Here is a 27,922-nt window from a genome sequence, read left to right on the forward strand (position 1 = left end):
AAGAACTATTGTCTTCTTTTTTAAAAGATTGTAGATCGTTTTGCTAGTGGTAGATTTATGATGATCAGGATATTAAATTCTGCTTCCCTCCCTGGTTGGGCCATAATGAATATTCCCCCCCCCCCCATTTTTTTTGCTATGTTAACCAGTCTTTGGCTGGATCTATACACATCAAAAAAGTGTTTCAGGAAAACACATTGTAAACTTTATAATGGGAAATCATGTTGGCGAAAGACAGGACTCCACAGCACCATTTGGTGCCACAGTGTTATAACACATATTAAACACTTTTTATTTACTAATGTAGCTGAGTTCCTCGACTAAGAAGTGGGTTGAATGCATATGGAGCGTGCAGTAGCAGCTCAGGATCTTCAACAAGTCTTTTTTTTATTGATTTCACACAGCTCTTGAGTAACCGGTCAACGCAAACTGTGACTGCAGGCACAGATAACAGCCCTGGATCTCTGTTCATGAATTTGATGAAGTGAGTAATTTGAATTCAGGTGTGTCATTTATGTTCACAACTGAAATAAGGAAACATTGTCGGATCTTCACCCAGAGTGGCAATTTGATACTGTTATTTTAGCCACAGCTCATTTTGGTTCACACTAAAGGCCCTCCATTGTTCTTACAGCAAAAACAACAATCCCCCACCGTGTTCTGGTGGGCTACCCAGAGCCCACCTGCCACTTGTAAGCTTAGCACATGGGCTTCAGAGAGCATTCCAGCTGTCCCTTTCCCAGATCTTTTCTGGAAGCAAAGTATGTCATTGGCATCTTTACTGGGGCAGCCATAATTTGACCTAAAGGACTTATTTATTATAGATCTTGCTTGTGTATACACTTTATTGAACATGTAAAACACCAGATTAGTCCATAAAAGGGCTAAATTATTAGAGCAGGAACTAGCCACTGAGGTTAATGAAAATATAATTAGTGCTGCTTGAGCTACATGCTGTTGAAAGAAGGGTCATAAATCCTATTAATCTCTTTTTCACTCAAAAATTATTGACCTGACAGGCCACAACGGTGTGGTCTATGTGTCCATATAGAGTTGAAGGCTCTTTCTTTCTTTCTTTCTTTCTCTCTCTCTCTCTCTCTCTCTCTCTCTCCCTTCCTTCCTTCCTTCCTTCCTTCCTTTCCCTCCCTCCCTTTTGAATCACATTTTCAGTTTGTGTCAAAATCACAGGAGGATCTGTTCTTGAGACATATACTGTGTCATATAAAAGTAATGCCACAGGCTGGATGTGATGCAGGTTGAAAATATATGCTTGTCTGAGAACAACCAAGAAGAGGCACCCACACTCTGCAATGGCCTCTGACCAGGCAAAAGCACACACACCCCCGAAAGAAATGTGCAGGCCAGGGACCTGATGTCTGAGATGTTCCTGGAGAAGAATGTCCTGGGAGCTCCTGGGATTTAGGACAGTCTCTCCCAGAGTCATCATGCCTGATAGTTCCTTATGTTGACTGAAGGAAAGTGATCTAGGCTTTCCAACCTACCAATCTCTAAGTTCAAAGCTTTTGCCCATTCACTGCTGCCAGGGAATTTCCTGGGACTTAGCCACATTAGGATGCCTTAGGCATGTTGCCCCATACACTTAAGCATGCATTTGGGTATGTTACTGATCATTAAATTGCAACTTAATTTTCTTTGTGAACCAGTAGTGTTTTTTTATTGTAGTATATTAATTAGTACTCATTAATGATCTTTTAATCGAAATCAGGAAATGTGATGCTAAAATCATTCAACAGCCAATCTTCAAATCAAATTGGGCTGTTAATGGTGGGGGTGGAAGGAGCTGTGGCTTGAGGAAACTTCTAAAATTTCAAAGAACTCCATAAAACGACTTAGCCCTTCTACAAAAATGAACTCTTACCATTGAATAGGTTTCAAACGAGTTCTAAATACTTTGTGTTATCAAAGCGCAATTTACAGAATTAAATGTAGTTAATATTCAGAGCCAAGTCAGGTTGTTTCTTTGTTTACAACAAGATTGGGATTAAGAATAAAGTAAAATGAAATGCAATGGTAATCGAAAATATCTAAAATCAGTGACACAGGCACTAAGGGACGAGATTCCAGGGAGCAGACAGTGGATCAAGGGAGAAACCTTCAGTTCTGCTCTGGGGTTACTAGTTGGAAACTATGGTGGCAACTTTGTATATGCATGAAGAGAAACATGCTTCACGTTGCACTTCTCTCCCATTAACTCTGGTCAGTATGGCCAATGGTCAGGGATAAAGAGGGTTGGGATCAAAAAATGGGGGGGGGCAGTTTGGGGAATTTTACTCTGTGTCTTTTATGGCAAAGATAACTTCTGTACTGGAAGAGACCAAGAAACTCACAGTCAGGCCATAGAATATCCAATTACTATTGCTTAGCATGTCCCCTGGCACATCAATTGCAGCATGTGCCCATTCTTCCACTCCTGAATACAACCTCCAGTTGCATTCCCCCTTTTTTAAAATGTCCAATTTCTTTATTTTTTCTCCTTTTGCATGAACAGGAGCCTCCACATCACCTTGTCAGTGATAGCTCCCGATATTATTTGGGGTTCATAGTGCCACCCTTTCTTTAAAGTCCATTACAACTGTTAGGTCTCTGCTTTCTCCTTCCCATGTGCAAGAAATTTCACTCTATTTCACTCTATTCTTCAGCATACCTGAAGGAGCGTCTCCACCCCCATCGTTCAACCCAGACACTGAGATCCAGCACTGAGGGCCTTCTGGCAGTTCCCTCACTGCGAGATGTGAGGTTACAGGGAACCAGGCAGAGGGCCTTCTCGGTAGTGGTGCCCGCCCTGTGGAATGCCCTCCCATCAGATGTCAAGGGGATAAACCACTATCTGACTTTTAGAAGACATCTGAAGGCAGCCCTCTTTAGGGAAGTTTTTAATGACTGATGTTTTAATGCATTTTTAATCTTTTGTTGGAAGCCGCCCAGAGTGTCTGGGGAAACCCAGCCAGATGGGTGGGGTATAAAGAAATTATTATTATTATTATTATTATTATTATTATTATTATTACTACCCTAGGGTTTTTGAAGCAATCCTATGCATATTTAGATGGAATCAAATCCCCTTATATTCACTGGGGCTTGTTCCCAGGTAAGAGTGCATAGGATTGAGTAAGTAGCACTGCAATCTGCAGTGCATTCTGACAACTAGTGAAGCTTAACAGTCAGAAAAATGGCACATGAATATTTTTCTGAAGGAGGGATAACGTTCAGAGATAAATAGATTTTTCTCCAATGTCAGCTTGGTAGAAATTGGCCATGTACCTGCTCTCCAGTATTTTTATAGGAATTACTGTTTTGTGCTCCTGGCTGAATTTCCCACTGCACCTGGCACACACAAGCCCTACAGAAAACCAATCCTGCATTACGTGTGGGTGATGTGGAGCTACAGTCCAGAGTTGTTGCAAGGTCATTAGGCTATTCGTCAATCTGCCTAATGAGCTACTCAGCTTTCCAGTATTCAGGTATACAGTTGCTGACAAAGGTCTCTTGCATCATAGTTAGTCACAATTGCTATTCTCACCTGACTTGAAGTGTTCCAGCCATCTGTACTCTTTTATCAGCTTAGTGCCTTCCTCAATTTACAGTTTCCCTGTACTATTAATGTTTTCACGGCCTAGTAAAGCTATCATGACAATGGTTGAATGTACTGTTTCACTACATGATGATGATGATAATAATAATAATAATAGAAGAAGAAGAAGTTGATATGGTTTCTTGGCATCATGAAATATTCTTGCACCGAGTTAGTAGCTTCGTTGTGCATTGTGCAAACAAAGTTTAAGCAAAACAGCAGGTATGCATCCCTTCTTTGGGCCTTTGGCATTCCCAACTGTGCAGCAGGCTTGGCACATACAGTTCTGTGTGCATGAAGGTCTCTCTGCTACAGATGTTTGTGCTGTACACATGGAAGCCAGATGCTGGAATTGGTCCATGCTCCCTGCTCATTCTCTGACTGAGCATGTGGGCAGAATTTGCAAAGAGAGCTTAGTCCATAGGCGGATGTCTAGATTTTATGCCGCTGTCAGAACCACTTCACCCAGTTGTGGATTTATTTATTTTCCAGAAAACCAGGCAGCCATCTGAGCTTCACAGCACTGGAGACGATACTTTGAGGCAACTATGTCAAAGCCTCTTTCCTGTTTCACAGAAAGGCAAAGGCTGCTTCCATGCCTCCTGGAAAACCCACCAGAGAGTTCATAAGACGCCAGCCCTGTGAGGTAGGCTAGGCTGAGAGCTGGTAGTTCAGAGATCAAAACTGTGAAACTGCGGACTTCCGGGTTGGCGCGTCTGTCTAATGGCGGATTCCCTCCGAGCTCCGGAGGGAATCGGCTCAGCAGGGGATCGGGTCTTACCGTGCCGGCGACACGGGGACCCTCACAAACCACGTACACGGGGTACGTGGACATGGTGACTCGGCGGGCATCGTAAGCGCCCCCCCGACCCGTGAGAGAGCCTTTTTAAAGGCTAAGGATCGGGTGCCTGGGAGCGGCGTGGTGCTGTGAGTCTTCTGCTACCCCTGCCGAGCGAAGCCGCATGCCATTCTTCAGTCAGCGCTAACTTCTTCCTGCTAAATTTGGACTCAAAACTAAGAGCAACAACCCGTGAGTAATTTGAAAATTGGATTATAAATTTTTCGGATTGGATTTGGTACGAACGGAGGAGATGAAAAAAAAGGGAAGTCCGCCTCCTCCATATTGTTAACAGTGCAAGCAAGGATTTGACAACTAAAGTTGCGGGAAAACTTGTGAGATTGGATAAAAAATACAGACCTCACGGATTTAAAAGACCTAAGCTAAGGTGCTGGAGGACAAGAGATTATTTTGTTTGAAATTAAGTATCACCCTACTCAAGCCCGGGAGCAATCCGAGCTAAGAGCCTGCTGAGACATAGATACTTTTGACAGCTGTCAAATTAGCTGTCAAAGTTGAAAGAACTGAAAATTGAAACTTTAACCGATTAAATTGCTACAAATTATTACAAATAAGGAAAGATCGACACAAACAAGTCTGACTTTTGGATCGGAGAGGGAAAGATCATTAAAACCAGAATCCCTCTAGAGGGGACTCTTGGACATTGCAAGAATGGAACTAAAACAAGGAATACAGGAAATACGTGCTGGTTTGAAAGAGCTGATCTCTCTTGTGGGAAATTTGATACAGAGGAATGAGAAAGGCCTTGTTTTGTCTACGAGCCCACCAGACCCGAAGCTATCTGAAAATACACTAACTGATTTGGAAAGGGACTTATCGTTTGAAACACAGGCAGCTGGACAAGGCAAAGAACCCAAGATTGAGGAGGAAAAGACACCTGCCAAGCAAAAGGAGCTGAAGGAAGGGAAGGCTGAGACACCACATAAAGGAGAGGAGAGACCAAGATCTGCTAAGAAGAAATCTAAACTGACTAAGGTGAAAACAGGACTATTTGGGACATATAGATTTATGAAACAATGTTGGAATATGGGACACAAGCAAACAGGTTTAACTGAAAGAATCATCGCCAACATTGAGAAAATAAGTCTTCGATCCTGGGAGTTAAGCATGAGAGACTTTCGAAGGAATCGGCTGAAAGGAACTGTGAGAGACTTGCGCGCCTCGGACGTGAGATCACCAGGCTAGAAAGATGGACTAAATGTACTTTGATTAAGGATTGAAGCCGGGGGAGAAGGGTGGGACTTAACAGTCCGAAGGGGGTTGAAGTTTTTTTTTTGTTTTCTACCTTTTAATTTTTATAGAATAAAGAATATTTTATAAGAATGGGGAATCCGTGGGGGGGAAAGGGTGGCAATTTTAGGAAAGGTATCTTTTTTTCTTTTTTAGAAACATGCTTATATCTTTTTTCTGTTCTTTTACTCTTATACAGAGGATTAAGGGGTATACGTTAATAAAATACTAGCACAACAAATGAATTAAAGTATAATTTTATAATTAAAATGAATTTAATCAAACTAGGGTTAAGTAATTTTAATAAAATAAGGTACAGGATGTTTAGGGGAAAAACTTGCTAGAATAAATAAACTGGAGTTGGGAAACAATAGGAGGAGACGTGGGGAAGTCCTGAAAAGAAGTTATTGAAAATAAGTGTAAAGAGGTGAACCTCTTTTTCTTTTTCCTTTTTTTCTTTTTTTTTTTGGATGTATGTTTCTATGTTCCTGAGCTTTGATTCTTAATGTAATCTTTTTTGGAAAATTAATAAAGATTATATATATATATAAAAAAAAAAACTGTGAAACTGCACATATTTAGAATATTTGCTGCTTGTTACTTATTAGGGTTGGCAATTTTGGGGGGGGTCTGCTTATTTGGAGGTTTTGCTGTAAATATCAGAACTGTAGCTTCTTCCCTGTGAATGACATTGCATAAGGACATAAGAAGAGCTCTGCTTGACCAGGCTAAGGGCCCATCTAGTCCAATCTCCTGTTCTCACAACAGCCCCCCAGATGTCAGTGGGAAACCAGTAAACAGGACCTGAGCACACCAGCACTCTGCCCCCCCCGTGCTTTCCAGGAACTGGTATTCAGATACATACCATTGGCACATTTAGGGCAGGATGACTGGCTCCTCTGCACTGGGCCCAGGAGATGTAAAAAATCACCTCAGAAATCTGTAAAGGAACATGTCAAGAAGCTGTCCCCCAAAGTCACCTCCACTCTGGGCAGGCTGCTGAGTTTTCCCTAAGGCAACTAGGCTCCAAGAGCTGCAACCATGTCAGCCTTCAGCCCCAAATTACACCCCCACTGACCTCTGCCTTCGGTTCAGAAACGGATCCGCAGCACCCCCTGTCGTCCTCCACCATCACCCCATGCTGCTCTGCAGGTGCCGGCCTGGTCCTGGTGGCACCAGCGGATGCTTCAACTGCTCTGACTCCTCCTTCTCCACACCAACCACTGGGCCCCACACCTGCAGGTGTGCAGCACCACTTGGCTCTATCCAAAGGAGGGAACTGAAGAAAGACCAGCTGCCCTTCTTTAACTGAGCATTGATAGTTACTTTAGGGACTCGGGGCACAGTTTTGCATATGCTAATCTATATACCTAGATAAGGTAAAGGTAAAGGGACCCCTGACCATTATGTCCAGTCGTGGCCGACTCTGGGGTTGTGGCGCTCATCTCACTTTATTGGCCGAGGGAGCTGGTCATGTGGCCAGCATGACTGAGCCACTTCTGGCGAACCAGAGCAGCACACAGAAACGCCGTTTACCTTCCCACCGGAGCGGAACCTATTTATCTACTTGCACTTTGACGTGCTTTCGAACTGCTAGGTGGGCAGGAGCAGGGACCGAGCAATGGGAGCTCACCCTGTTGCAGGGATTCGAACTGCCGCCCTTCTGATCGGCAAGTCCTAAGCTCTGTGGTTTAACCCACAGCGCCACCCGCGTCCCTCAGATATACCTAGATACTTCTGGTCAAATTATAGTAGTGGCTCAGATGTCACCAGCCTTGCATTTTGTAGTGCATCCAGCCACCTGTCAGAGACTGGCTGGATGACAAGGAGTGGTGGGAAGCACCAGCCGGGGAAGCCCCAAGGGAAATCCCAGAGGAGGAAGGCTCAGAAATCCGGGATTGGTAGTGGGACACGGAGGAGAGGTCAGAGAGGGAAGATTGGGAGGAGGTGGTAGATACCGAAGGGACAAGAGGATTTAGTGAACAGGAGGAACCTGTGGCAAGGAGCAGTTCAGACTCCAAGGCTGAAGCAGAGGAGGGGGGTCAAGAGATTCTGAAGCATCCCAGGAATTGTCTTCTCGTGCTGCAACAATTTTCCCTAGCCCCCGATCTCCAAGAAAGTGCAAGATAACAAGGAGGGAGGAACAGAGGTCAGAGATGGGCAGAAATAGTTTGAGACTGCTTGGGAAACATCTGGGAGAGGAGGGAAGGGAAGCAGGGACCTTCAGTCCTGGCAACTGCTCTGTGGGGGCAAGACCTACTGGGAAGTGTTGCTGAGTCGTTTGCCATATCCTTGAATAAAGAGGTAACTTCACTGACAACTGACTCTGCCTCTTCATTCTGAGCTGCATCTGACTCCAGCCCTGAAAGCACCTTGTTAGCAAAAGTGATTTACAGTGGTACCTCGGGTTACATACGCTTCAGGTTACAGACGCTTCAGGTTACAGACGCTTTAGGTTACACACTCCGCTAACCCAGAAATAGTGGTTCAGGTTAAGAACTTTGCTTCAGGATAAGAACAGAAATCGGCTCCGGCAGCAGGAGGCCCCATTAGCTAAAGGGGTGCTTGAGGTTAAGAACAGTTTCAGGATACGTACGGACCTCCGGAACGAATTAAGTACTTAACCTGAGGTACCACTGTAGAAACAAACAAACAAACAAAAACTTTTCAAACTTTTTGAAAAGGTAGGAGATCCAAGGCTTGGTACAAAAGACCAGTGACTTGAGCCTCCTGGACGACCCCCGAAAGCATCCCTGCATCTTCATAGAAATTAGCCAGATCATGTTTCTTGCATCCAAGAAGAGCGTCTGGATCACTCAGAGGCCTGTTCTTCCTGACTAGTATCTGCCCTTACTTTCTTTGGAGCCAGGTCTACTTGTTTATACCCACAGAAGAGAAAGAAATCCACACATCAATTTTCTTTCTTCCACTAGGCTCTGGATCTGAGGGTGTTGTCATTCATGTTTCAGCATGTTCTTAGAGAGAGGTGTAACAGTCTAAGTAGTTCAAGTCCCTACAAATAATTTTCTTAGCATATTTTCAACAAAAACACAGCATAGGGTCTGTCATAACTTACTCTTTCAAGCATCCACAGCAGTCTGTTTTCAATACAGGAGCAAAGTGCAACATACCCTTGAGGTATGCTTATTCAGAAATCAATCTCATTTTCTAGTAGCAGAGCCCCAGTCATTTAAATTTGTGCATGCCATTCAGCTACAGTGTGAGAACAGAAAAAAAGGGAGAAAGATATTCTGCTTACAAATAGGTAATCTCAGGTAAGATGTGGTGGGGTGGGGGACACCATTTGATTTGGGGGCAAAAGGCTCATATGAGCTCTCTATATGATGAATGTCAAGCTTTCAATGGCCAACAAAACTTGTATAATTTCAACACCTCCACTTCTGTCTGGCAGAAGTGATCCTTCCTAGGGTGTTGTTTTTCCTTCCTATTCTAGCAGAAGACAGGGATGACTAGCCTGCAGCCAGGGTATTTTGAAGTCTTAGCTAGAATCAAGGAATGGATCCATCATAAACATTATATTGAAGGAGGAGGAGGAGGAAGCCTTCAGAACTAGTTTAGCAGATGCACACCAACAGCTGGGCGTACGCACTGATGGCCAAGCAGAAGACAACCTGCAACATTAATTTGAGTTGTGAAAATAAAGCCGATTTCACTTTCCTCCAGAGACAGGCATGACTGATAAAAATTGTATATCTTTAGAATTTCTGTTCCCTGTAGTCAACGCCACCTGTGACATGAGAACCACAAGGATATGATTGGTGGATGCTGTTCCTGTAGATTATTCTAATGGTTCAAATCAAATGTATTTGAATTCGTAACTTTTTATTGCACATCTTGGAATGCATTTTTCGACCACATGTTGGAACATTTGTGCTCCAAAAAAAGGGAGAAAGAAATGAAATTCCATCTTTATGTTTGAAATTTATGGGAACACAATTAAAATGAGAGGGGTCCAAAGGTATCAAGATAATTACATTTTTCTAATCTTACTAAACAAGATAAATTACCTGCAGGCCCTCTTATAAAAGATGAAATCTTCATAATAAGTGAATTAATCAAGCAGCAGCTTGCTACTGCACATGCATTTATAACGGGAATGATTCAAAGAGTTATTTTATGGGGAAATTAATGGAAGCCGGCTTTTCATTCTTCTGCACCAATTGAAAACCTCAGCAGCCAGCTGCCCACTTGTCAAGAAAACAGAAAGAAGCTGGGAACAAAGATAAATAAAAACACCTTTTCCCTGGCACTTTTGAAGAGAAAAAACAGCTCTCATTTACAGCAGCCATCTGTTTGTTATTTAATATGGGTGAATTACATGCTGTAATGAGTTTGTTTCTGCATCACTCAGTGCAATGGAACACAAGTTCACTCTCATAATGTGCCGCAGTTTTTAAAAGCTAATCATTTAATTGGACACAATAGTCAATGACAAATGGAGATGTAAAAACTCAGCCAGCTGTAGAGTGAATATGTAATCATTGTGAAATCATATTATTTTACACGCATGAAAAGTCCTTAATAGTAGCTGATGTTGGCCTGCACAACGGGAACTAGGAAGGCCACAGTGGCATGATGGAAAACAGCAGTTTGGAAATGGGGGGCGGGGGGAGCCAGCCTATAATATAATTGGGCCATATTGGGACCCAGACTTGAGCTTCCATTAGGCGAAGGCGACAAATAATATCTAAATCGTTTTCATCGCCTCCCTCAATTTCTGTTTACATTTGTTTTTAAAGTTCATGGTTCAGTAGGTGCGATCCACTGTTTGCTGAGCTTGAAATTATCTGCTCTGTTTTGATACAATGTACTGGGCAATTTCCACTGAGCTGCTGATTTTGAACAGAACATTGTGCCCAGATGAGAGGCCAGGCATTCCCAAAGCAATATATCAGTCAGGTATCTTAGGCCTAAAGAGCTTGAGAACCTGCAGCACACAGTATGCACGACTTTTTAGGACGTTAGAACTTGAGATTTGTGCTGCATAAAAATTTAGCGTTTTATGGAAGGCCTAAAGATGATGGGAGACTTTTTTTCCTCGTCCTGTCCAGTGAAACTCACTTCCTGAGTCTCCACTTTGTACCATCAACATCCAACTACATGGAGCAACTACAGGGAAACTCAGAGTGTGGTGAGCTCAGAACACATGTCAATTGTTCTCAGGCTTTTGGGGGGGAAGTGTGTGTGTGTGGGGGGGGCAGTGTGACAAATGAGAATGCTCAGTCCTCATCAGGCTGTTTTGGGGTCCTCCCTTAAGATTCTTCTGCAAACTTTGTGCCCCCTCCCCGAATCCTATCCTAAACTCTTTAAAACCCTTCCAACAGTAGCAGGTGGAGTGGTGGAAGAGACTTTCACCTAAGTAATTACCAGTTGCCATTCTCCCCTTCTTGGGTAAGGCTCTTGAGTGGTTGGTTGCAGACCAGTTCCAGGGTCCCTTGGAGGAAAATGATTTTCTAGATGAACGTCAATCAGGGTTTGGACCCAGTTTTGGCTCTGGTCACCCTGTATGATGACCTCTGTCAGGAGAGAGACAGGGGAAACATTTCCTTCTTAATTCTCCTTGAGTTCTTAGTGGGTTTCAATACCATAAACCATGGTAGCCTTCTGGAGCGGATGTCCAAGTTAGAAGTGGCACCACTTTGCAGTGGTTCTGGTCCTGCTTGGATGGTCGTTTCTAGACGGTGATGCCTGAGGAGTACTTTTTGGCCTTGTGGAGCCTTCCATGTAGGGTTCCTCGGGGTTCAGTGTTATCCCCTATGCTGTTTAGCATCTGCATGAAACCGCAGAATGGGATCATCTGGAGTTTTGGAGTGTGTTGTTAACAATATGGTGATGACACAGCCCTCTGCCTCTCCTTTACATCTGCAGGTGAGGCAGTGGATGTGCTGGACCATTTTCTTGCCTTGGTAATGGACTGGATGAGAGCCAATAAACTGAAGCTCAATTCAGATAAGACTGTTAGTGGGTGGATCCCTAGACCGGTGGCCCAGCAGCACCTTTGTCTGGACAGGGATAGCCGAAATTTTGTCATCTGTGGCCTAATTTTTTTGTCGTCTAACCTCTGGTAACCTCCCAGGTTCAATCCCTTATATCTGCAAGTGAAGCTGGGAATGTCCATTACCCTTTTGAACACATTCTGCAACATCTTTGGGAGACTATGGTTTAGATTTAGGGTTTCTTAAACTCAAGTGAAGCCTGTTACGAATTGTATGGCTCATAATTTTTTAATGAAGTCTGACTACTACATCAGAGGAAGAAGAAAAAAACCAACCTGTGTTGATTAAACGTTTCAGAGGCAGCAAACAGAGTGGAATGATTTGGTATTACCTAGAATTAAAAGACATCCAGGAGTTTTCCTGTAAAGCGACATACCAAAAGCAATATATATTAGAAAAAAGGCATTTGAGAAAGGATTTATATGTGCAGAGAGAGCAACTTGAACATGCCAGACCGCCACCCAGGAAAGAAGATAAAGAAAAAATATGCTGTAAATTAAGAAAACATTCCAAACATACTTCACAAGTACAATCTGGTGGAAACAAATTGTGCTGTGTGTTTCCAGCAGTTGATTAACTGCGAAGTAAGCAAAGTAAATCATATGATGTTCACCTCTAGAAAAGCGAGAAATTAACAAGAGGACAGAAAAACAAACAGGGAGGTTGAAAATACACATAAAGCACAAAATTAGTAAAATATAATGTAATAAATGTAGTTAAAAGACAACATGAACTGAGCAATATGAAAGTCACGCCATCATGTATGCTCATGGAGACCAATAAAATATTTGGGTGTTTCATAAACAAATATGTTTTCCTCATCAATTCATTCTTGATGTGTAGGGCTCATGAGAAAGAGAATTAGGCCACTGCAAATGAGCTTGGATAGGTAATATCACAATGGTAAAATTTATCCATTGTGATTTTATTAGTTGTATTTCCTCCCTGCCTTTTCTCCAAGGAGATCCGGGAGGGTTGTGAGGGTCACTCCCATTGTTTTATCCTAACAACAACCCTGTGAGTAGGTTATGCTGAGAGAGAGAGATTGGCCCAAGGTCACCCAGTGAGCTTCATGGATAAGTGGAGATTTGAATTTGAGTCTCCAAATCCTACAGGTTTGTTCACACATTATGCTGACCACAGGTACAAGCTGTCTCTGTGCATGTGCAGAGGGTGTACTTGTTTACATGTACCATTTATTTCTATCGGGTACACAGACTGTACATGCAAACATAACATGTATGTTATTTGTGCACCCAGGTACACATTTTTTATTATTCTGTTGCTTTCCTCACAAAAGTGATTCAAAGCAGCTTGCAAAAACACCAAAACACTAAAACCAAGTATAACAAACAACCAAACACGCCCCCCCCCTAAAAACAGCGGTATACAGATAAAAGACCACACCACTAAAGGCAGCCACAGATTGAATAGAGAAACACAAAAATGTTGTGTTAAATGTTAAAAATACAAAATTGGTAAAACGCAATGTAATAAACACTTGTTGAACACTGGGTTAGATTGCCCTGGTCCTGATTCATACATAGACATAACATTGCACAATTTGTAATGTATAATGCTCTTCATTATTTTAAAAAATCGCTAAGTGGTATACATAAAACATTGATATACATTATCAATAATCCATTCCCTCCCCTTGTGCCTTTCCCCTTTCTGCTTGTGCAACAAATATCCCTGCTTGTGCAACTGCTTGTGCAACAAATATCCCTGCTTTGAATTCTTGTTTTATCTCTAATGGGAGCAAGTATATAAAGGCTAAGCACTGAGCATTGTTGAATCAGAAATGTTGGACTGTGTTACATGAAGGGGCTAGAGGCTTCTTCAGAAACTGAAGGGAAGAGCAGTGGGCATCACTAATCACTGCTACTGGGAAGCAGTAGAAGTCTCTTGACAGGCCAGGGCTGTATAAATACTAGGAACTTTGGATTATCCCTTTGCATGGTCAACAAATGCAAAGAAGTCCCCTGAAGGGACTCTTGAGATAGAGAACAGGTGTTCTGGGGTGGCATTTAGGTAGAGCTGCCCACAGCCCCTGCTTAAATTCGATATACTGGTCAACTTTGCTCCACTAAACATTTCTGTCCCATGAGGTGGAAATGGGCAAAACAGTAAATGATGGCAGCTTCTCCCTGGAACAAATACAGAATTGGGAAACTTAGTTTGGGTTCAGTGCTGAGTAATCATAATAGGCCATCTTAAAAAAAATATCATTTTTAAATTTTTTTTTGCAAACGTGGGTTAAAACAAAGCTGTTTCATAAAATGTGTTTTGTGCTCAGTAACTAATTCCAATGAATACAATGTGTATATATCATATACACATTGGGTACACAGTGAGCAGGGCCCAGATTCATTTCTGTACAGTGGTACCTCGGGTTACAAACACTTCGGGTTACAGACTCCGCTAACTCGGAAGTAGTACCTCGGGTTAAGAACTTTAACTCAGGATTAGAACAGAAATCGCACAGCAGCCCCGTGGGGGCAGCGGGAGGCCCCATTAGCTAAAGTGGTACTATACCTCAGGTTAAGAATGGTTTCAGGTTAAGAACGGACCTCCAGAACGAATTAAGTCCGCAACCAGAGGTACCACTGTATTTTGAAGGGCAAAGCCACAATGGATATACACTGTTGTTCCCATGGTCAGTGCCGATGCTGCTCATAGGCAGTGCAACATGTGGCTGGATGAGGGAGGAGGCAATATACACTGATGTTGGTCATTCAGATTTATGCAGTCATCAGGGCAGGAGCCGGCATCCACATGGACCCCTTCATCCTCTTCAGATTTCCAGCAGTTGCACAGCCCATCCTTGGCCTGGTGATGTTGGGTGGATGTAAACTTAACTCAAAATTGGATTTAAGATTTCTCTGGCTTATAAATAAAAAGAAGAGTTGTATTTTATTGTGCAGAAGGAGATGGGGCAGATTATTCCCTTCAAGATTAATATATACCAGTTAAACACAGTCATATTTAAAACTAGACATTTCTACATCTGCTGGAAGTATTGCCCATTATTTCAAACTTAAACCCATCATATTCACGAGAACAAAGAAAACAAAATTCAGCTTTTCTCTCTCCTATAGATAAAGTGGTACCAACACCCAGACTGGTACAAAATCCGATTTGCTCTCATTTGGTAAGTTGTATGATTGATGTTGAAGAGTGTGAACTGAATTTCAGCCATTTCATATGTCCCTAGCTATAATGAAGTAATGATATAGACTCCAGTAACTTACAGGCTTTCTCGTATATTTGAACATCCCATAACTTACTAGCTCCAGAGGCTACCATGAGTTATATCACAGTTCTGTCCTATAGTCTCCAGAACTTGTAACTCACTATCAGCTACAAGCAATTTCATTTATTTAATGTTTTTGTAGTCTTTTGTAGTCCTTCCCCCACCTTTTTTTTTTACTTTCTCTTTCCCTCCTCTCTCTGACACACACACACACACACACACACACACAGGCTTCTGAAAAGTGTGATTAACAGAAATATGTTTAATAGGTTGCAGAAATGGATGTCAGTTGACAAAACCAGCAAAACCTGCAAATGATTCAGTAGCATGCGTTCAAATTAAATAGTAACTTTAATTGTTCTAAAGCCCTTCTCATGGTTCTTTATTTGGACTTGGAACAGAGAGCCCTTCAAATGGAATATTCTTTCAAACAGGCCTTGAAACAGAAGACTGTTCTCTATAAAGTAGGGCATGATACATGAGCACCCTAATGTCAAAACATTTGCAGAACCAGATTACCTTGCGCATTTAGTCTTGTTTGGGGGAAAAAATATCCAACTACAAGCCTAAAACAGGTCGCTAGCCATTTTAACTTGCATTATTCCATATTACAATGTTTTAAAAAAGAATTCCATATTGTGAACTCCAGTTTATAGCGGGATGTAGTAATGGATCTTTTTTCTAGGAGAGAAATTGTATGAAATTTTGCTAGGTGAGCAAATTTGCATTCCCCCCACTTAATAAAAGCTTGCCAAATCTGTGAACCGTGATGGAAGATATTAATTAAAGTCCATGCACAAATTAAGATGGGGAGGGGGAAAATCAGAGCCCCAAGAAATAAATTAAGGAATCCTGTAACATAAAAGCAGCTGGGAAGCCCTGGAGTATTGTGGGAGTAATAAGCACAAGAAAAGATGACCATCACACAGAAGGAGGAGTGAGTGAACCAATGTGTAACAGACAAGCTGGCTCTAAAGGAGAAAAGCTTGAAATGCTGATTTCAGGGTCAGTACAAACTCCTCCTGAACTGGGTGGAAGTAGGCCTTCTGTAACTTTTGTGCCTTTGCATTTGTGAATTGAAGACTATTTCTTCTTGAAGGTGTTCCGTAAAGAGAAAGGAAAGGGTCAGGCAATTGACCTCACACCTCAGGTACTGTTATCCCAGTGGTGTGCAATAGGTAATATATATTTTCCCAGAGCGAAGATGACAACTTCTTATTTTCAGGGTCTACACTATTCTCTGGACAGTGATCCATGAGACAGAAATTCAGTTTTTGCCGATTCCAATATGAACTGATCTGATTTGTATCTCCTGGATGAATGTGGAAGCTGTAATGCAGTTGTTCCCTGGCTTTCATAATTCTCAAATAACCCAGTGCTGCTATGTTCTCTTTCTCTTTCTCTCCCCCCCCCATCCCCCATCCCCCTTATGTTGAAATGGAATGGAATGCATGCAAAAGGTGACATGGCTTGGAAATCAATCTTTCCACCCACCTGTATAACAAAGTTTGCACCACCCTGCAGCAAGAGCTTCACATCTACAGAAAACACACACACAGAGTGCATAGTTGGCATGACATTTGAAATCCTACAAAAGTTTAATAAAAATATGTGAGTGATTCCTATTGCATGCAATTTGAAAATATTTTTTTTCCTTGCATGCAAACATTTTACCATACCCTTGATTAAAATTTGGAAGGCTTGCCAGATATGTAATACCTTTAGGCTAAATCTAGCTCCCAGACTTCCAGTTGATCGTTCCCACCCTATAGGATTTTCCAGATCAGCCTGGACAGCCAGTTAGTCTGCTACCTTAGGCAACTGTTTTCTAAGTACTGCCTCTATGCTGGGGAAGCCCTGGTTGGCCTTGAAACATTATTTTAAAAAAATGCAGTGATGGAAGCAATTATTCAAAATGATTTGCAAAGTCTTTGTTTTTGCCATGTAGGAACAGTGCTTTTGAAATTTTTGGATTTTCCAAATGATTAGAAAGGGTTTTTTTTGCTTTTTTAAAAGTGCATCCTGATTCAAAGCACATTTAATCGATGGAATTCAAGTAGAAAATTCCAAGATTGGGCATGCAAGATCACCCACCTTTAGTAAACTCACATTGTTATTTGAATTCAGTACAGCACTACCTATGGTTCATTGGAACCATTCAAGCACTTTTAAATATGATTCATTTGAATGTTTAACTTTAGTAGCTCAAAGAGTGATGATCATTCTCACTGAAGTCCACAGCTCCTCAGATATTCAAATCAGAATTTTTACTTGTTATGCAAATCTGAAAACTTTTTGTACCACATGGTTCATGCCCATTAAATAGTGCTTTCTGTAAGAAAACACAGAAATAGAGATGTACAACCAAGGTGCACATTTTTAGTGCTTTGAATTACCACCAGAACATAAAAATAGTGTGTATTGCTTTACTCTAATCAGACTCATTTTTATGTGACTGTTGAAAGCCCTTTTACATTCCTTTCTAAGTCTGGAAGTCTGTGTATAAAACTGGTTGGGGGGGAGCAAAGTGAAGACACCTGCTGGCTTATAACACAAATACTAAAATATCTTAGAGCCTGCTGAAAGGCGAATTGGAACAATATGTCATTACTGAAGGCTCACTTGCAAGTTCTAATGTATTATAATGAAAACAGTATGACAAACCTAATGAGACAGTGAAGATTTGGGTAATTGTTCCTACAATGTATGGTAACTTTTCCAGCCATTATTGGCAAACATAAAACCTAATGAGATTTTATTAATTTAAATGCAGTACATCTGCAAAACATTTCCTTAGCTGCATTCTCCTCTGATAATCGTCCTTTCCACAAAAGCATGATCCTTTTAAGTTAATTGTTCTCTGTTGTATATTTTGTCTATACAAAATGTACAGAAGACCTGCTACAAATACACATTAAGCACAATGTTTACTTTTGGGATAGATATTCCTCCCAATTTGATCTTCCCTTCTTCTTTCCAGAAACATTTCACAGATCAGTCATTATGAATAGTATGGCCTTGCTGTAGGTACAGTGGTGCCTCGCAAGACGAAATTAATTCGTTCTGCGAGTTTTTTCGTCTTGCAAATTTTTCGTCTTGCGAAGCACGGTTTCCCATAGGAATGCGGTTTTAAGAAAAAGGAAACAAACTTGCAAGACGTTTTTGTCTTGCGAAGCAAGCCCATTGGGAAATTCGTCTTGCGAAGCAACTCAAAAAACCAAAAACTCTTTCGTCTTGCGAGTTTTTCGTCTTGCGAGGCATTCGTCTTGCGAGGTACCACTGTATATGTAGTGGATGGGGGGAAATCTGTTTCTAGAAGGGGTCTGCAAATCATTTTATTTCCAGTCCACATCACCTCACATGTTCACTCACAAGCCCACTTCATTTCCACATTAATCTTCAATTTTTAAAGATATCAATGCATTAATAGGTGCATTTAATACTTTTAAAAATGTCTACGCAGAACTAAGTCCTGATGAATTAAACGTGCCTTACCTATCCCTGGTAAATTGAGTTATGATTGCAGCTTAAATATATTTTCCCTTAAAATACTCCTTCCTAAGTACTATTCTGGAATTCATTTGGCTTGTGCTTAATTGATATGAAGGACCTTATCTTGTGTGTGCTTTGTGAGTGTAACTGACATGTTCCGTTATATCGAAGTCACTTGAGCTTCCCTCAAAATTCCTTTGATGATGATGATGTTTTATTGAATTTATATACTGCCCTATGCCATGAAACTTGCTCCCCAAGGGGGACAAGGAGAGATGTCCTCCAAGCATTCACTAGTTTTATCAAAATCTTTTGGGTTTTGGCCTCAAAAAGCCTCAGGAACTTCAGCTGAGGAGAAAAACCCGTATCTCACATGAGTTTTGAATTTAAACATCTCAGTAATGAGCCACTACCCAAATTATGCCTAGCATAAAATATCAGCAGGATCTATAACGTTTTTGAGGAACAAGAGATCCTTCAGGGTATTATATCCCTGGGTAAGCATATGCATTGATTCTGAAGAATGACAAAAATATTTAAATACAGAATCAATTTGACCACCAATAACATAATCATGCTGGCACGTCAGCTTTTAACATCAGTACTGACATATTGGCCTCCCGTGTCAGCTGCGTCAGCAGCACAGACAAAGCCTCTTGTTCATCACACCACGTTGGTTGATGTGTTGGTAAATCTCATCCTTATAATTTATTGAGTGAGAAGAGTTACAGCCTGCCGTTCAATCAAATGATCCTTAAGGCAGCTTTGGACCAAGTCAGAATTTTGGGCTAGCTGGCTGTTTGGCTAGAGAGGACGGCCTTATTGTCTGCTCCAAACTGCATGGATTGGGACGATGGCTTGTTAAACAGGTGAATTGGTATGACTGGTCCCTTTGGCAGGTAGGTCCATGGATGGAAACAGGCCAGCTTGGTGACCTCCTTAAGCACCTTGTGGGTGATGGGTGGCTCCTGAGACCTGCAGCTCAGGGTTTTAGGACCAGGGCAGGCACAGGCTGCCTTTGAGACAACTCACCTTCAGTGTGAGGATGGTTTTGGAGGCGTGGTGAATTGCCTCTCCTTATCCCAGCAGTGGCTGCTTGCCCTTACAGCTGCAAGCATTTGCCTGGAATTTGGTTATTTAGTTCCAGCACAAATAACTTTCCTTTTCACCTCTGCACCCAGGGCAACTTATAATTTCCCAGGACTGCAAATCTTAAGGATGGCCCGTGAAACAGTTTCTTCAGTTGCCATACTCATTAGGTGCAAATGTAAATACTACGCATGTGGTTTCCTGGGTGAAATAGATCCGTGACGGAGCCTTGGTCCAGCTGCAGAATCAGGCTTGTCCGCACACAGCACCCGTTTGCATTAACATTTCCTCTTGTCAGCAGGGCTGGCCATGTCAGTGCAACTTGCTTCAGGTGGCAACATGGTGTGTGTTTGTGTGCGTGGTGGCAGTGGAACATGATTGCAGTAACTGGTGTTTGAATGGCACGGGAAGGCTTATTAAAGTGTTGGCCATAGCAAGGGTGAAGGGGTAATCATTTGGGCTCTGCATCAGGCAGCAAAATGTCCTGAGGGGGCAGAGCTTTTTGGACAGGGGTGACAATTTCTGGGGTAACCAATGTAGTGCACTCCAGGCAGGCCTGTGCAGAAGTGAGGGGCAGTCGGGTACACTTGCCCTGGGCATCAGAGGGTTAAGTTGGATGGAGGCCCCTGCTAGGGACTTCTTGCTTTTTTGTTTGAGTTTATAACTTTATTCTAACAAGACTCCCACTTCCATCAGTCCCAGGCAACATGGCGAATGGCCTGGAGTGATGGGAGTGGTAGTCTGGCAAAATCTGAAAGCTGCTATGTTGGCTCCCCTATTATCATAATTGGGCTGTATTTCTCAAATATTTCTGAAAACAGGTAGAATTCCTGAAATATTTCAAAGTGTGTCAAGTGCCCCATCCTTAAACATTCACTAAACAAAGTCCATTTCTGGAAAACTCAATCTTACTATAATCACTGTCAAATTTATGATAGGACACTCATACACTCTTGCTAACATTTATCTGAAAACCCACTCATCCAACTAACTTTTATTTGTACCTAATATTCTTCCTCGGTATCTTTCATTTCTGGTCAGCATGTCATAAAGGGATGACAGGAAAAGCTTTGACTTTGTGAGCCTAGATGAAAGAACATTTCTAAATGAACTCACCCAGAAGACGGTCGTTTCATAGTGCTAAAAGCAATGGAGCTGTCATGAAGTTCAAAAATTATATTGGCTACCCTCACAATAACTAGAATGAGAGCCTAACCACTTACCCCTCAAATTGTACAGGACACATGGAATTTACTGTGCTTTACCAATGACTGTAGCAAACAATCTGGCCAAAATTTAAGTTCTCTTAGTCTCTTACTCTAACCTAGAGGTGAATTTAAGGGAGTGTGGGCAGGTTGCCTGCACTGGGCGTCAAGCTGAAAGAGTACTGCAGGAGTCACCAAAATAATTTCAAACAATGGAAAGCAAGAGGCAGGGGGGTGCCAAATTTTGGTGTTGCACAGGGTGTTGCTGAAATTTTAAAGTCCAAAGTCTACTACTGCTCTAACCTACCTTACAGGGTTTCTGTGAGGATAAAATGGGGAGAAAGGAACATATACATTGTCGTGAGCTCATTACAGGAAAGGCAGGATATAAATAGAATAAATAACTAAATTTCAATGACTCAGAAAGAGTTTTTGCTTTATTTTCTTCTTCTTCTTCTTCAATCACTTGTAGTCGAGTAAGATTGTCTTCCATGAACACAGTCTTAACAGTGAGTCCGTAAGTGACTGTGGAGACCAATTCTGGAGCCACACAGCCTTACACAGTGGGGACATAGGGTTCTGGGGGGGAGTTGATCACAGTGAGGGTTTGCCAAACATGCCTTCTTCTTGGCACGTTTTTCCCTTTCATCCTGAGTTTGAGCGTCTTCAAAGTCCATGATGCCTTTGGTAAAGGCTGTTCTCCAATTGGAACGCTCGCAGGCCAGTGTTTCCCAATTGTCAGTGTTTATACCACATTCTTTTAGATTTGCCTTGAAAGAGTCTTTAAAGCTCTTTTGCTGACCACCAGCATTATGCTTTCCATCTTTAAGTTTGGAATAGAGCAGTTGTTTTGGGGGATTCTGAGCTGACTCCGTCCTGCCCTCGCCATGTCCTTGAAATGACCCATTTTCAGGCTGTCTGCCAGGTTCACCACACAGCAAGCACAGGAATGACTTTGCTTAATTCATCCCCCATACCCCATAGCACCACATAAGCAGAGTTTGGACAAAAGCCTTAGATCATATAGCAGTTATGATTCATTCATTTATTTAAGCAATTTATTTACCGTGTCTTTCATAAAGCAGGGAAGCTCTCCAGCAGCTAACCATTATAACATGGATATATGAAGCTATGGCTGCCTAATTGAGTAGCATGTATTGCTGTTTTGTTCAGTTCCTGTTTTAACTTCTGTTGTTGACTAGGGCTATTTGAAGAAAGACCCACTAGGGTATACAGTACATGTTTTCTTAATAAATACATAAGTAAAATTAATAAAACATATATTAAAAACACCCATGGTGGCATCCAGTATCATGAAAGTGGACTTGCTTCCATGCAACAAAACTTCTCCTCAACCTGCATATACCTTGTGCCCCCTACAAATCTGCTCTGGAGGATTGTCCATGGATTTTTCTGGGGGGTGGGGGTGGGGCTGCAGGCCATTCCACCAATGGTGTGCATGTTGGGATTTTTGACTATGTGCAATCTGATGCAGCTTCCCACAGAAGCAATTAAGGAGTTGGCCGAAGGCCAAGAAGACTGAGAAGAGGGAGTTATTCTGCCTAGAGATATGGGACCTTGGATACAACTCTGCTATTGGCTGAGGTCTCCACATAGGCATGATGACTCATGACCTTCCTTGTTGGTTAGTTGGTTGGATAGTGTGTGTTCTGAGAGTCGTTTGGAGTTTGTTCAGTGAGAGAGTTAAGATCTGTGTCTGTATCCTGTATATAGTAACTTGTGAGTCTGCTGTAAATAATAAACACCTCTAAGTAACCAAGTTACTGGTAGCAGCGTCTTGTTCCTGTTTCATCCTACCTGCCTGCAACTGATTGCTTCTGGAAGTCTGCGTATGCTCTGCTATATTCAACTGGGTCTGGCTAAGATCCTGCAACAGGTTAAGGTTGTGAAACATCAATAGTGCATTCAACTGCTAAATGGACACCTTTGGATTTCACCCCCTTAAGCTTTAGTTTTCTTAACAGTGCCTAACTCTTTGGGATTATGGCCACTAACCATAATGCAGTTATCCCAGCCACAGAGATGCAATTCTCAGAGTTCTCTTTGTCAAGGGATTGATTGTGGAAACACTCTTGAAATTGTAGCTCAGGGAGGTGAATAAGAGTTGCCTAATAACTTTCAGCACCCCTAGGAAACAACAGGACCAGTGATTCTTTGCCATGGGAAATCATGGCTATTTAAAATGGTATGATACTGCTTTAAATGGATAATGTAGATGGGGGAAGAGTTAGTTGATGTCCCTGTTCAGCAAACTGGTGGACTTTTTTGTAAAGCACTTTGAGTTTTGTTTATTTATTTTTAACAATCAAGCAGTGTTTACATTTTATGAAATAAAAAATAAAATAAAATAAAAATAAAATAAAATATGTGGTGGGCAGCACTGTTAATTATGGGATGCAAATTGGCCTGTATGCAGGACACACATTCCTACATTAGATGTATTACCCTTCAGTATCCCATGGTGACGTATTACAAACTGATTTTAAAAGTCCCCTAAGTTTCAAAAATGGTTTGTCATGTGGTATAGGAGGTGGTTTTTGAGATGAGGGTCACAGTTTAAGAAATCACAGTTGCCAGCTCCTTTGCTGAGCTGAACTACCGTATTGATGAATCGGAAATAATGGATATTTATCTCATAAATACCATTGCTGATCCACATAGTTAATCCTTACTGGTAAATGTATGTGTTTCGCTCCATATCCCTGTAGACAAATTCTACAATGATAGCTAAACACTGTCACATGGGCATGTCTTTTGATAGAATAATATTTGGTAATACTTATTTCCATGACCTTTAATAGAAAGTTATATAGTTTGATGCTGAATAGATTTAACCCACCTAAATCAAGAGCAGATGGTTGCTTGCCTCAACCAAGACTTCAAAAGGGAAGAAAAATTCTTTCCCCATTTACTGTGAGACCTCTCATTCCTAATCCACATGCTGTTTTTATAGTAGTGGAATAATGTGTAATAAATTCATAGATTAAACAGCACTCTATCCAAGTATAATCAATCAAAAATGACAGCTGATTGATTTCTTTTGTAAATGAGAATATACTTATTGTTTAATTGATTTCAGCATTCTCCAAAAGGTGATTTGAAAGTCATGATTCAAATGCTGCTTAGCTGTAGTTTTAGTAAGATTTTTACATAAATAAAAAATGTTACTTTTGACAATGCTGATCGTTTCTTCCTTTCTCTTTTTTTAAACTCTGTGACAAGAACATTTATAAGACTCATCTTGTCTAGAAAGGATACTACAATTTGCATGTTCATCAAGAGGTTTATGTTTTAAAACTCCAGGAACATTTCCCCACTTAGATACATCCTGTTAAAGCATAACTTTGAATGAACATCTGAGTGTAAGTTATATCGTTAGGAAAAGGAATCTCCCCTGGGTCTTGTGACTGTAGAATTTAGGTACCATAAAAAGCAAGAAACAGATGGCAAAGCAACACAAAAGCATTTTAAAATAAACATTAATACAAGTTGGGATACACATCTTATTAGGAATGCAGTTTTAATCATATTAACTGTTGTTGACATTGCTACTTCAACTGCTTCATGGGGCTTGATGGAGAAAAATCCTTAATTAATGTGGAATATGATGCATGTACAATATTAACATATATTATTTACTTTAAAAGAGTCCTTTTTTTAAAAAAAAAGATAGTACTACATTGCGTTCAGAAAACAAACTCAATAAATATTTCCAATTACTCCCATATCTTCCATCTGTTTGTTGGAAATGCTTTGCCATTTTCTTATTCAAAAATATTCTAGCATATAACAAGGTAGTCTTTAATTCTTTTTCAGGGTAGAATGCTACCATTCAAGTCAATGAATAACCATCTTAACTGACAATCTAAGCATGCCACAACAAATATCCTGACCTGAGAGACACTGAACTCAGACCTTTACACCTGGAGCTCTGGTATGCTCTCCACTGCATGTCTTTGCAAAATGGTTTCCCTCATTTATTTCAGTGACATAAAGACTGCATCACTTGTCAGCAACAGACTCTAAAGTCAGCCCTCATTTTCTGTCAGATTTTTATGACTGTTGGCATTGTAAAATTCTTTTCTTTACAACAATCACTTTGCATTGACTGGTTTCGTTAGCCATTTTGAATAAACTAGTGGAAAGGCAAGATATTTTTTTAAAAAAGAAATAACTTATAAGCATTGAAACTAATGAGCACATGAGTTACTCCATCATCCGTGTGATGGAGGAACACTTTACATGCATGTGAAAGACTCAGTGCGTGGATATTGAAGTCCGGGGGATTCAGTTGATTTGTTTTCAACATTACCCTCAGCTTCATGTGGTAAGGAAGTAAGGCCTCATTTTCTGGGAAGCTTCAGCAACCCTCACTGTGCTAAGTGAAGAGAGTTAGGCCATGATAGACTAACAATGCAAAAATGGCTCTCAGGCATCTCAAGGAACATATAAAGCCCCCTTAATTCTGCACAACGTAGATCAGCAGTGAGACCCACTGAGCTGAGAGGGGCTTACTTCTGCATGCACATGCAGCCCCTATTCATCTATATCTATCTAAATATAAAATAATTGAGATAGTTAACACTTAAATCATAAACTTTGTCACAACTCATATCAAGTTGGTATTGGTCAACTCATCATATTAATACTTTTGTCACTAATGGCTTTCCATATATTCAGGAAAAAAATGTGTTCTGGGATATATAGATTAGATTAGATGACACTCATGGTGCTTCACAATGAATTACGGGGGAGGCTGAGATTTGAATTTAGTATATCAGAATGGGAAGATAGTGTATGTTTGCAATCTATTTCTCCAAGCTGCAACAAGATTAAGATTACAATTTTTATGAAATATTGATGCCATTGCTGAGACACTTTTGGACAATTCAGAGTTAAAAATGAGCATGTTATTTGCATTAAAAAACATCTGTATACATCTCGAAGTGACAGGTGTGCTTATGCACTGCAGAAATGTGCCTCTGAGTGACAGGAGCCTTGAAACGTTGTTTATGTGTTTAGCTCCCAGTATCAAGGACATGATTTAGTAGGAAGCTCTCATGTTAACACCATTAATAGCATCTTCACCAACATTTATAATCCCATCCTAAAGAGGATCATTTCCTTCTTTTTTTGAAGTGAGAGCAAGGTTCCCTTAGCCTTAGCGCATGACTTTCTGCTCATGCTATTGAAAGTTAAAAGGTATCTGGTTAAAACAGTCATTCCCAAGTTAAAGAAACAGATTAATTGATGAGAAGTTCTGCATTGAAAACATGAAGGAGTATACTTTTTCTTTGTTTCTTTCCTATGGTAGTTGTTGTCATTGTCGCAAAATCCTGCTTGCATTTTTCTATTATTAAAATGAATGTCAACACACAGAAAGGTATGTTCACGCTGTCACATTGCATCTGAACTTTGTTTTGCAGGGAGAAGCCTTCGGTGATTTGATCACCTGTCAGAAGTGTCTCTGTGAAATGTCTTGTAGAGCCTTCAGTTCTTTTTCCGTTACCATCTGTGAAGCAAAAGAACAAAGCCCCCCTTGCCAACAAAGTATGCCGGAATAGAAGAATTCAACAGACATTCAGGTGGGGGGCTTTGCTGTCCATGTGGAAATCTTCTGCTATCAATGCTGCCACCCCTCCCCATACAGCCATTATCATTACTTGTAAAACTGTGATTATACAGCCAATATGTCTGAATTAAACACAGCTTTCCAATGTTTTTCCATATTTATCCTCCCCTGCTTCCTTTTCATAGATGGATAACAGTCTGGATCTCTCTACAACAACAGCCTGCCTGCTGTTGTTGTTGTAGAGAGATATTTTAAATCAAACCATATGATGACATCTTCTAACCTGCCTTTCAGCACATGCATGGTCAATATAGGCATAACAATGCTCTGAAGTGTTATGTTACTTAGGTATCTTCTTGCCAGGCCCCAGGAGATCCTCTCAGATGCAGAGGGTAGTGCCAGTCCCAGCTGAGACTCAAACTGGAGGCTTCCTGATGCCCATGGTGGCAACTCACCTGAAAACAGAGAATCGAGGGGAAAGGAGCAGTATGGTTTCACTCCCCCTCTGCCTCCAATCTACATTATGAATGATTTCGGGTCAGCATAGGGCTTTGCCTTTGAAACAGATGATTGTCTTGCTTCTGTGCTTCCTTAGTCACATACCAGAAACAACCTGGCAGCCAGTGTGATCTTCTACCTCCCTGACTTCAGCTTGCCTCTCTCCATTTGCCCCCATCATGCAGTTCCCCAGCCCTGACATCCTCATGTATGCGTTGAGTGTATCTGTAGGGGAAGCTATGTTTGACACTGTGTGTGTGATTATGCTATGTGTTTGGGGGGTTTTGTATTGTAAAACGCCCTGTGATCCTCGGATGAAGAGCATTATAGAAATTTAACAACAGCAGCAGCTTGAATAGTGATATATGTGCATAGATTCCTCCCCCCAATCTTTCTGTGTCCATGTGCGGATGGGGCTAGTTGGAGTGTGTGATGTTCGGGCAGGGGCAGGAGGTGTGGCTTTACTTGCCATTCAATGTGTAGATTCCCTTTAACCTGTGTCAGGCACATGGAGGACTAACAGGTGCATAAAAAGACAGAATAACATTTTCTGGGTGATATAATACTGCTGTTTGCATAACGATGAGGGCACTTTGCTGTGATATGTGCTTCTCTGAGCAACAAATGAGTAACAGCTGCTCCCCCTTTTTGCCTAAAAGTTCTACAGCCAAATGAGCCCCACATTTGGATATTTAAAGGTAGAGCTTGATTTGACAAAATGGCAGCCCTCTGTTGAGTTCCCTTCTCCTTTTCCCATTATGTGAAGCAATGGAAGCATGTGATGTGACATCATCACATTGTCCATTTCCCTGCCTACACCCTCTGGAAATGAATAAGGAAGAGCATCACCAATCTGGTGATGCCACATCATACATTTCCATTCTAACACATCATGGTGGACAAGAGGGGAAACTTGACATAGTTTGCTCTTTTGCAGGGTAGTTGACCTGTATTTGTTAAACAGAAACTTGCACCCAACTTGGTGCATTCTTATCTTTAGGTTATAGTAAAATACAGTAGTGGGTTGCTTAAAAGAAATGTGTTCATTGAAAGAGCTCGTGCCAAATGCCTTGACTGTGCATCTACAGCCA

General features: G+C 41.3%; 1 long non-coding RNA gene across 2 annotated transcripts; it reads left to right on the forward strand.

Annotated features, from left to right (window-relative positions):
- Positions 1–441: 441 nt before the first annotated feature.
- On the forward strand, positions 442–26,407 carry LOC308475946. Of its 2 annotated transcripts, none has more exons than XR_013985568.1 (3): positions 442–484; positions 24,578–24,695; positions 26,188–26,407. It is a non-coding gene; the product is annotated as an uncharacterized lncRNA (long non-coding RNA). The 2 variants fall into 2 exon arrangements; XR_013985569.1 differs by lacking the exon at positions 442–484 and adding an exon at positions 14,797–14,852.
- The last annotated feature ends 1,515 nt before the right edge of the window (positions 26,408–27,922 follow it).

The sequence above is a fragment of the Podarcis pityusensis genome (genome assembly GCF_964106645.2).
Source record: "Podarcis pityusensis genome assembly, chromosome: 4".
Taxonomy (NCBI): domain Eukaryota; kingdom Metazoa; phylum Chordata; class Lepidosauria; order Squamata; family Lacertidae; genus Podarcis; species Podarcis pityusensis.